The sequence below is a fragment of the Coptis chinensis genome, chromosome 6 (genome assembly GCF_015680905.1).
Source record: "Coptis chinensis isolate HL-2020 chromosome 6, ASM1568090v1, whole genome shotgun sequence".
NCBI lineage: Eukaryota > Viridiplantae > Streptophyta > Magnoliopsida > Ranunculales > Ranunculaceae > Coptis > Coptis chinensis.
Window position 1 is genome coordinate 30281200 of NC_141461.1, and position 10519 is coordinate 30291718.

The window sequence follows — 10519 nt, forward strand, 5'->3', positions numbered from 1 at the left end:
TCTTAACAAGCTATTTCAACTTAAACCTCCTCTCAGGAATTTTATTAAACACCTTCTCGACAAGGTTTGGATAACAACCTAAATTAATCTAACCTGGCTCTGATACCACTTGTTGGGACAACGATATCAATCGATCCCCATTAAAATAACTTATACTTTGACAATTTTCTGCTCCAATAAAAAATCTAAACTTTAACTACAACCTATCTAGCATGCCCAACTCTCTAAGCAGCAATCAAGAACTATCACAAACAAATAATAATAATGCAAAGAAAATATAGCATACCATAATACAAAGTTGTACCGTGGTTTGACCAATGATGCCTACTTCCACAAGAGCTAATCTTTTTATAAGTGTGGGAAGGGGGATTACAAGAACTCCTCTCAAGTCTCTCCATCTTACTAGATCTCTCTTCTCTCCTTACAAACTTTTCTCTTTGCAAGGGTTCTCTCTCAATTTTTATTGCTCTCAAAAATAGGTTTCAATTCATGACTTGGTTTTCCAAAACCTAACTTCTGTTTTTATACTAAACTTGTAATTTCGCGATTATTGTAGAAATAGAAACTGACAAGTTTAGGAATGAACGCAAGCACTCTCTCGGTAAGGCAAAATCGAGCGCGTGCACACTCTCTTATTTTCCTTAAACTCAAAAGACCAGTAACTTTGTTTTGTGAGAGGCTGAAAAAAAAAATTATCTTCTTTTTCACGGCAAGGGCGCGTGCGCGCCTTGGTCACGACCAATCTGAGCGCGTGCGCGCTTAGACTTCTTCACACGGACAGTACTGTTTCTCTTTCATCCTTATCCTCATGTGAGGGATAACTCCAACAATATCAAAGTCTTCAAGAGAAGAGATGAAGAAGGGAAAAGAGCATTGGATTGTTCGTGATCGACAAATGTGACAGACTTCAGGTGCAGGATTTTGAGAGAAGATATGGTTGCCAAATTTAGCAGATTTGCTATTGCAAAGTTCAAACTTAAGTTAAGCTCTCGTAATGTCTTACAAGTGAAAAGACGAGAAGGTAATTCAAATGATTTGACTTGCACTATTTCAAGCTCAAGAGATTGAATACTATGTCTGATGGCAGAAATGATCCACACATTTATACGAGCTGGATCAAGATCGATGTGGCCCCAAGAAAGACGGAGCTTCTCTAGATTAGAGCATTCATGTGAAAGGATAACTACACCAACGAACTTATAGAAGTTGATAGGTCCTTCATTGTTTTGGTTTGTTCCATTGGAAGCAAGAAATGAACTCTGATCAAAGTCAAGCGAGGATATAAAGCACCAAAGATCTTTCCATCTTGTCGACAAAACACAGGTTTGAACCACAAATTTTGTTGGGAGAAAAGAAATAACATGGTGAAGTACACTATCAAGAAAGCTACTTATTGTTGGGGTCCCTCACCATGTGATGGAACGAACTCATGAGATTGGGTGGAAGGAGTGTGACCAATCTGCTCACATCGGTTGAATATTCGACTCTAGAATTCGGGGGGTTCAAACGATCTGCTCATATTAGTTGAAATTTTGCTCCTAGAATTTTAGTCTTCGAATGATGTGGCCACATAGAATGGCAAAGTATCAGCCCAATGTCATCGCGTAGTTTGGGAGCTGATATTTTGATGCCACCACATAGTTTGGAACTGAAATTTCGCAGAGGCGCCAAAATTTCAGAACACTATAAAACCAAGTTAGGTTTTTGTGTGAAATAAGTCTTTGAGATAAACCAATTTTGAGAGCAACCAAAATTGAGAGGAAACCCTTGCAAAGAGAAAAAGCTTGTAAGGAGAGAAGAGTGATCTAATAAGTTTGGAGAGATTTGAGAGGAGTGATTGTAATCTTCCTTCCCATACTTATAAAAGGATTTTCTCTTGTGGAAGTATGCATCATTAGCCAAACCACGTTACATCTTGTGTTTTCATTGTGGTAAGTTACTCTATATTTCTATTGTTTGTTTGTGATAGTTATATCCATAGTTTAGGTTGTGGTTGTTGGTTATAGTTAAAGTTTATATTTTTTGATTGGAGTAGTAGATTGTCCAAGTGCAAGCTATCTTAGTAGGGATCGATTGGTATCGTTTTCCTCAACAAGTGGTGTCAGAGCCAGGTTGGATTAAGCCCAACAAGGTTGTTATCCATATCTTGCCTAGAAGGTGTTTGATAAAATTCTTGAGAGGAGGTTTGAGTTGAAATAGCTTGTAGAGATGGATCATTTTGTAAACACTCGCATGACTAGATGGAATGCCAAGATGGAAGACTTGCTCTATTGCAAAGACTTTGCACAATCTATTGAGAATGGAGGAGTAAAACCAGATGCAATAGTGGCGGCTGAGTGAAGCAAGCTTGATAAAAAAGCAATTGGGTACATTCGACAATTGATTGACGATAGTGTCTTCCACCATGTATCCCAAGAGACTACCGTTTTTAGCTTATGGAAGAAACTCGAAGACCTCTATGAGAGGAAGTCGGCCGGAAACAAGGTACTACTCATTAAGAAGTTTGCTAACACAGGGTACAAAGAAGGTTCTTTAATGTCTGAGCATCTTAATGAAGTACAGAATATCATCAATCAGTTGCATTTGATGAAGATTCATATGAGTGACGAAGTTGATACTTTGTTACTATGAAACTCTCTACCCGACAATTGGGAGACGTTAGCAGTTTCTCTTGGCAGAGCCGCACTAGATGGAATAGTTACCATGGAGATGGCTACCGAGGCATTGTTCAATGAGGAGACAAGAAGGTGTTCATGAAGCAGCTCCTCTCACTTAGAGATCCTTGCCACGAGAAACGGGGGCAAGGTAAGAGTAGAAAACCATCTCATTCTAGAGGTGATGACAGAAGCAAATCTAGGGGTGAAGCTAGAACTCTTAAGGCAGAGAGACAATGTTACTATTGTGCCACCAAGGGTCACTTCAGGTATGAGTGTAGAATACTGAAGAGGGATGAGAAGAATAACTGTGTACATGAAGACATGGTAAAGAGGAATGGAAGTACAGGCTGAGATACTACTACACTAGTAGACGATGGTCTAGTGGGAATTGTGTCAGATTGTGGTGAGTGTTATGTTAGTACCTTATGCCAGAATACAGAGTGGGTGATAGATATAAGAGCATCCTATCACGTCACATCGGACAGGGGATTCTTCACTACCTACAGCTGTGGTGAATTTGGTGAGATAAAGATGGGTAACAACGACATCTCTAAGATTGTAGGCATTGGGGATGTTCATGTAGAAACCAATGTCGGCTACACCTTGACACTCAAGGATGTAAGACATGTCCCTGACATTCGGCTAAGCCTAATTTCCGTTGGGAAGTTAGATGATAATGGCTTTCTAAACTCGTTTGGTAACGAGATATGGAAACTGAGTAGAAGTTCCATTGTAGTAGCTAGAGGAAAGAAAACTTGCTTGCTTTACAAGACACATGCTAGTTTATGTAAAGCAGAGTTAAATATGGCACAAGAAGAAGCTTCTTCCAAACTATGGCATAAGAGACTGTGTCATATGGGATAAAAAGGCATAGAAGTTCTTGCCAAGCAAAAGGCCTTGGCAAACATAAAATGTATGCTTTTAAATAGAAGTACCCATTGTTTGGTTAGAAAGCAACACAGGGTGTCTTTCCAAAGATTCCCCCTCACAGAAAGGATAATGTCATTGAGCTAGTAGTACACACAGATTTATGTGGTCATATGAAAGTAAAGTCCCATAGAGGAGCTTTGTACTTCTTGACTTTCATTGATGATGCGTCAAGAAAGATATGGGCATATAGTTTGAAGACCAAGGATGAAGTTCTTGGCGTGTTCCAGACTTTCCATAACATGGTGGAAAGAGAGACATGGAAGCCTTTGAAGTGTATTTGCTCAGATAATGGGGGTGAGTACATTGGGCCGTTTGAAAAGTATTACAAGAGTTATGGGATTCGTCATGAGCAGACCACTCCCAAGATACTGCAGCACAATGGTATTGCCGAGAGAAAGAACTGTACAATTGTAGAGAGGATGAGATGCATGTTGTCTCACTCTAAGTTATCAAGGAGTTACTGGGTAGAAGCAATGCGCATAGTCGTACATATGATCAACCTATCGCTTTTGAAGCCTCTGAATAGTGATTATCTAGAGAGAGTATAGTCAGGCAAAGATGTTGATTATGGATACTTGAGGGTATTTGGGTGCAGAGCATTTGTTCATATTCCTAAGGAAGAGAGATCCAAGCTTGATGACAAAGCCAAGTAGTGCATTTTTCTGGGTTATGGGGATGAGAAGTTTGGCTACAAACTTTATGATCTAATCAATAAGAAGGTAATCCAAAGTCGATATGTTGTGTTCTTGGAAGACCAAACAATAGCAGACTTTGAGGATGGTGAGAAGCTAGAAGCTTTCACTAATGATCTTGTTGATTTAGAAATAGAAGTTCCTACAGTGGAACGTGCAGAAGGCATTGAGAATGCAGATAACCATGGGTTTGAAGCTCATGATGATGATCCTATTGCTCATGATGGGATAGAACCTATTGATATAGAAGATGTAGATGAAGTGCATGAACCACCACTTGAGCAAGCAGAAGTGCATCATCCTGAGCCACAAGAAGATGTGGTAAGGAGGTCTGACAGAGAGAGACAAGCTTCAACCAGGTATCCATTACATACGTATATTTTACTATCTGATGGTGGAGAAGCTATGTACTATCAAGAGGCTCTTGAAGGTACATACAAGGAGAGGTGGTTGAAGGCCATGCAAGATGAGATGGGTTCTTTGCATAAGAATCACACTTATGACTTAGTTGAAAAACTGAAAGGAATAAAAGTTCTCAAGAATAAGTGGATCTTCAAAGTCAAGCATGAGGAGAATAATCTACACCCAAGGCACAAAGCTCGCCTTGTTGTGAAGGGATTCGATCAAAGGAAAGGTATTGACTTTGATGAAATTTTCTCTCTTGTAGTTAAGATGACTTCTATCAAGGTGGTATTTGGTTTGATCGCAAGTATGACCCTAGAGGTTGAGCAACTAGATGTCGAGACAACATTTCTTCATGGAGACCTTGAAGAAGATGTTTGTATGGACATGCCAGAGGGGTTTGAGGTCAAAAGCATGGAGCACCTAGTATGCAAGCTAACATTACACCATAAAAGCCTTTTTGTGACAGGGGCTTTTCCCAATTTGTGACGCCAAATAGGCGTCAAAAAATTTGTGACGTCAAATTGCCGTCATTATTGTTGTTTGGTGTCATAATAAGTCGAAAAATTAGTTTTATTTTATTTATGAAATTTATTGAAAACATAGTGACGGCAAAGAGGCATCACTTATTAAGATCCAGAGGCACGTGTTTGGCATGTGCCACAGGATGAGGTGTCAACTTCCGATCTTTGCGATTTACTTTTCGACCTCAACTCTTTTTCTTCTCAACATAGCAGAGAGAAACCCCTTCCTGCATAAATCTCTTCTCCACTTTTCTCAATCTATTCGAATTCCACTCCCTTTTCGTTCATCTTCCCCAAATTTCGATCAAAGTGAACTAAATGAGGTAGGTTGTTCATCTCAAATTCTTCATCTTAAACAAAGGTACCATCTTTCCGATCTTTTAGGGTTAGTTTCTATAAAGATTCATTTTTTTTCCCGCAATTTTGGGTTTTGGGTTTGCAATTCTTGATTTCGTTTTCTAGGGTTAATAATTTTCTTGAATGAGTTTGTTTATAATAGTTGGTTTCCAAGTTAGACTTACTGCACTACTATTATTGAAAGTTAGACTTGTTAGTTTTTTGCACTACTATAGAATTGCAGCTGCTATGTTCCTTTAGTAAGTATTTTAGCACTTGTCAAATGTTAATGTAGAGAATCACTATGCACCATACATACTTCATAGGTTCAACCACAGATAATTTACCTTCGGACACTTGGGTTCATATTGGGTCCATATGTATATTCCTCTTTTTTGTTTGATTGGTAATCTGATTCATTTTAGTAAGATCAGCTTTATATGTATCAGTTAGTGTATATATAATTTTTCTTACTAGAGTACTGCCAGATAAATCTTTAAACGAAATGATATGCATTTAAATTGTTCCCTCAAGGAGGTGTTGCGCCTTCTAATCTACAAAGTTTAAGTAGGTTGTTGTACTTACTTCTGAATCTTGTAGCATGAACATAACCCCTCTTTGAATGAAACAGTGAACATGCTACTATTTTACATGATTTCCCTTCCAGCAAGGTTTGACATGATCTAATAATGGAAGTCGTCGCACACACGTTCTTGTTTATGCATCAAAGCAGGAGTTCTACTATAGTTGGATTCCAAGTTTAGACTAAATTTTTGTAGTAAAACTCATTGCACACTTTGTGCCACTTCCTAGAGCATATAATTTGGTGGGGATGCGTTTATGCACAGTACTTGTCTACTTCCTTAGTAAGTGGGTCCTAGGTCGGGCCATGTACCTGCTCTTGGAGTTGGAAACATGTTGTGCACTCAATGGAAAATAGGACATGGTAGATGGTTCAATTATATTTTAACTAAACCCATTAGCCCTATAACTAAACCCGGCTGGTTGGATGGTTTAGGCCCAAACTCAATTTTAGTTGAAGGGCTAGTAATAAAATTGAGTTAAAATAGAAGTGTAGCTAGTATTTGATGTGACATTAGTATTTTAAGTGAGTGTGTGTGTGTTTTGGTTGGTAAGTACTATTTTGTAGGTGTTTATAATTGACAAATTGTAAAGTCTAATGAGTTAATGTGAAACCCACATTTTTTGTAAAGAAAAGTTTGTGAAAAAAGGATATATTGACAACTGAGAACCATAATGTCCCTTGTTGAGTATATTTCATGACCTTTCTTTTTATTTTTTTTGGGTTGAGTTTATGTTGTGCCAATATATCTTATCAAGTAGCTAGGCATGGCAGGTCTGCTATTGTTTTCTTGTTGGCAGTCTGGAGTGGAGGTTGGTTGAGTTGCTAATGAGAATCCTCTTGTAATGTGGGGCTCCATGTTAAAGGGACATGATGTTTCATCTAGTAGATGACTGGCCTGCTGATCTCAACTAAAGCTACTGCAAGGTTGGTTCTACGCTTGCTTCCTTTTTATTTTATTTTTTTTATTTTTACAAATACATGCTTGCACAAAGTTATGTACTTGCAACTAGGGTGGTCAAGTTTAAGTTGGGTTTTTTGCTTTTGTTCATTGGATTTTATTGATTGTTACTAATTACCGCGTTAGACATTAAGATTTCAATTTGTCTCAAGTAGTGAACCAATGTTGAAAGAACTGATGATTTAGATTTTGAATCTTGCAGTGCTTCTTTGATACTGCGACTCATGTTTCTTCTAGTTTGTTACAACTGTGTGGAGGGGTGTACGCATTACCTTGATATGTTATGGGCCATGACCAACTAGATACTAGGTTTGGTGAATAGCAGCTTAAGTCTTTTGATCTCTATCCTTTTAGAAACAGATAATGATAAGTTGAGGACTTATCATGTTAGTTTTGAAAAAGAAAGTTAGAACTAGAACTAAATGACAAAATAAGAGAATTTCTCTTATAGCTTACGCCTCAATCAGGTAATCTTTTCTCTCCTCTTAAGTTATGGGACATTCATTTTCCTAGCTATTTCCTATAGAGCAACCATCAACAAGATAAGTATCTTTCAATATATGGTTTTGATTCTTTTGTTTTCATGTTTACGTCAATTACTTGTTTTAAGTTCTGATTTCCACCAGGTATCTAGTCAAGGGTAAGTTGGTATGGAACAACACACAGTGTAATTATATTGATTCAACAATGAATTTCAAAGACAACATGGATTAGTACCTTCTTTCCCTCCATTTTTGGATTTAGTATATTCATCTTCATTTTATACCAAGTTAGATAAGTTGTCTGATCTCAATATATTGGGTTATGCTTACTTGTTCAATGCAAATTGAACCGTATGCATGTGTTAACTTTTGCTAGTGGACAGAGTAGTCCATGCAAACCCACAGTTGTTTATAAGTCCACCACTCCATTCTCTTTAATTAGTTACTTAAGAACTCGCAGTAGTCAATTTTTGGGTTTTTTGTTGTAAAAATCAGACTTTGTAATTCATTCTACAGATTTCCTAGCCAGTAGCCACTGTTCTTCATATGTTTAGTAAGGTAGCTTTTGATATCGAATCCGAAAGTATCAAGGATCAGGATGCATAATTTCCTAGATAGTTCCATCCCTTCCATTTTGCTGTTGCAAAATAGCTTTAACTTACCTAAGTTCATGCTGAAAATGGCAAAGTCATGATTCATACTGGATTTATTCTTTGATTATATAATATACTCCCACATTCTAGCAAAACTTTATACCTGAATTTTGTAGAAGAAGAAACAAAACAGCTATGTAAGTTATTTCCTTGTCTTAGTCATATATATCCTCATGTAAAAGCTTTTTTTTTTCTTCGTTAGAACAGTTAAGAGGATAGTCTTATACATTTGTTCTACTTGTTCTTGTGAATTGCTGCCTTGTTTTTCTGCTTGAAACAATATGTAGGTTTTACTACTTGTCCTTGTGAATTATAAGTTCCACATCCACTCATAAACACGCAGGGAGCTCCTGTTACAGGCAAACATGCAGCTGGCACCCTTGATCGCTCAAATAGAAATAATGCTTGGAGCGGCACGGATGAGGGAAAAGGGGTATGCTTTACTTCCGTAAATTCCTTGTATTCCTATTTACACTTAAGGCAAATATGTAGGGAGTCATTTTTCGAGTGTTCTTAGTGGACTGCAGTTTACATTGAATTTCATTATTATAGTCAATTTATTGCAATTCTTACTACGAAACCCTTCTCTAATCTCTGTGTTCTTTGTTGCATAAGCAATATGGGCTTTGATACATCTGACTTCACATACAAACCGTCTGAATCGAACATGTACCAATGAATGGAAGGATGGGTACCACAAGAACCAGGCACTTGTACCATAATGTGATTTTCATTGATGTTCTATGAAAAGAGGCACTTTTTCCATAATGTGATTTTTATTGATGTTCTATGAATCTGGACCAAACAAGACATGATTTCTGAAACAAGTTTTTGCTGGATTTTTGTGTGTAAACTACTAAACTGTATGGCGTTGGTTGATTGAAATAGAAAGGTTAGTAATTCATGAAAATATATGTATTAAGAGTCATTTTTAGTGCAACTTAGTAGTAGGAAGTTTTTGATCCTTTGTTCCTGACCCTATCATCCTTTGGCACTACATTCTGGATAAGTTTCCAGATAGTGCCCGGCTTTATTCGGGGTGCAAGTTTTTGATTCATTAAGGTCCGACAGCTTCACATTAAAACCTTCCCGGTGATGCCTTGAATTACGTCGGGCTAGAGCTACTCCTGCCCACTCATCTTGCCATAATCTAATACTTTTGGCTTGACCCATTACCCACTCAGCTTTCATGGTGCATTTTCGTCAGCAAATGTAGCAAATGATGCCAAAAGGTAGTCTTTCTTCCAATTTTCAGTTATGTAGCATTTGGTATAGACTAAAGGGAATGCTAAGTTATGATGATGTTAGCACTATTCTTAAACTGATTGTCCCAGGATTTTGGCTAATCAGCAATCAACAGCTTATTCCAAGGAACGAAAGATAAGGTATATATCTTAGAATTGGAATACGAAGTTCAAACCTTACAAATAGAAGCAACTACGTTGTCTGCACAGCTGACACTATTACAGGTGTGTATTCTTTATTTCTCTCACCCCTTTCTCTCTCCCCAACACACACACATACACACACACACACACACACACACACACACACACACACACACACGAAACACTGCCTACCTTCATTTTTTGTTCTAGTTACCTCCTTTTTACTTTAGTGTGCCTGAAGTGCTTGCCTGACTCACTCTCACACTCAACCAAATACAAATTCACTTCTTTTTAGTGTTTCAGCTCTTAGGCTAAGAAACAAACTCTTTCCAATTTGCTAAAATTTGAGTCTTCCTGTGGGATTTATAGATATTTCAGCTCTTAGGCTCTCATACTTTTGGCTGCTGGGGCCCTTCGTTGATTCTGAACATCCTAAGATTAAGAAAGGAACGATTGAAAGAAGATTTGATGACATTTTTCACTCAGATATTCTAAGAAGGGTACAAAGTCTTACAATTTTTTAGACTCTCATATGGAAGACGTTTTGCATTCTATAATTTTGAGTTGAATATATGGGTTATGCTACTCGAGTGGTTCTTGTACCATCTTTACGAGATGCTTACCATGATTTTACACTACACCATAACAACATATTTGTGACGCAAACTTTTTTTCATTTGTGACGGCAGATGGGCGTCAGGAACGTTGTGACAACTGTTTAGCGTCACCAATTGATAAAAACCGTTAGAAAAAATCAAACAATTACTTGATTTTTTTTGGGTATATACTGAAAAGCTTTGTGACAGCATCTAGGCGTTTTAAAAGATGCACGTGCTAGGTTGTGCATCAAGTGTTAAATCTCTCTCCTAAATTAGTTCCAAGCTTTATCGACTTCTTCTCTCTCAATACCT

The 10519-nt window shown here is 37.7% G+C and overlaps 2 long non-coding RNA genes across 2 annotated transcripts; both read left to right on the forward strand.

Moving 5' to 3' along the window:
• The first annotated feature begins 7209 nt into the window (after positions 1-7209).
• On the forward strand, positions 7210-9239 carry LOC147492529 (uncharacterized). The gene is made up of 3 exons (XR_015198832.1): positions 7210-7552; positions 8564-8653; positions 8836-9239. It is a non-coding gene; the product is annotated as an uncharacterized LOC147492529 (long non-coding RNA).
• A 78-nt stretch (positions 9240-9317) lies between these two features.
• Positions 9318-10259, forward strand: LOC147492530 (uncharacterized). Its single transcript, XR_015199755.1, has 3 exons — positions 9318-9452; positions 9555-9689; positions 9978-10259. It is a non-coding gene; the product is annotated as an uncharacterized LOC147492530 (long non-coding RNA).
• Positions 10260-10519: the final 260 nt, after the last annotated feature.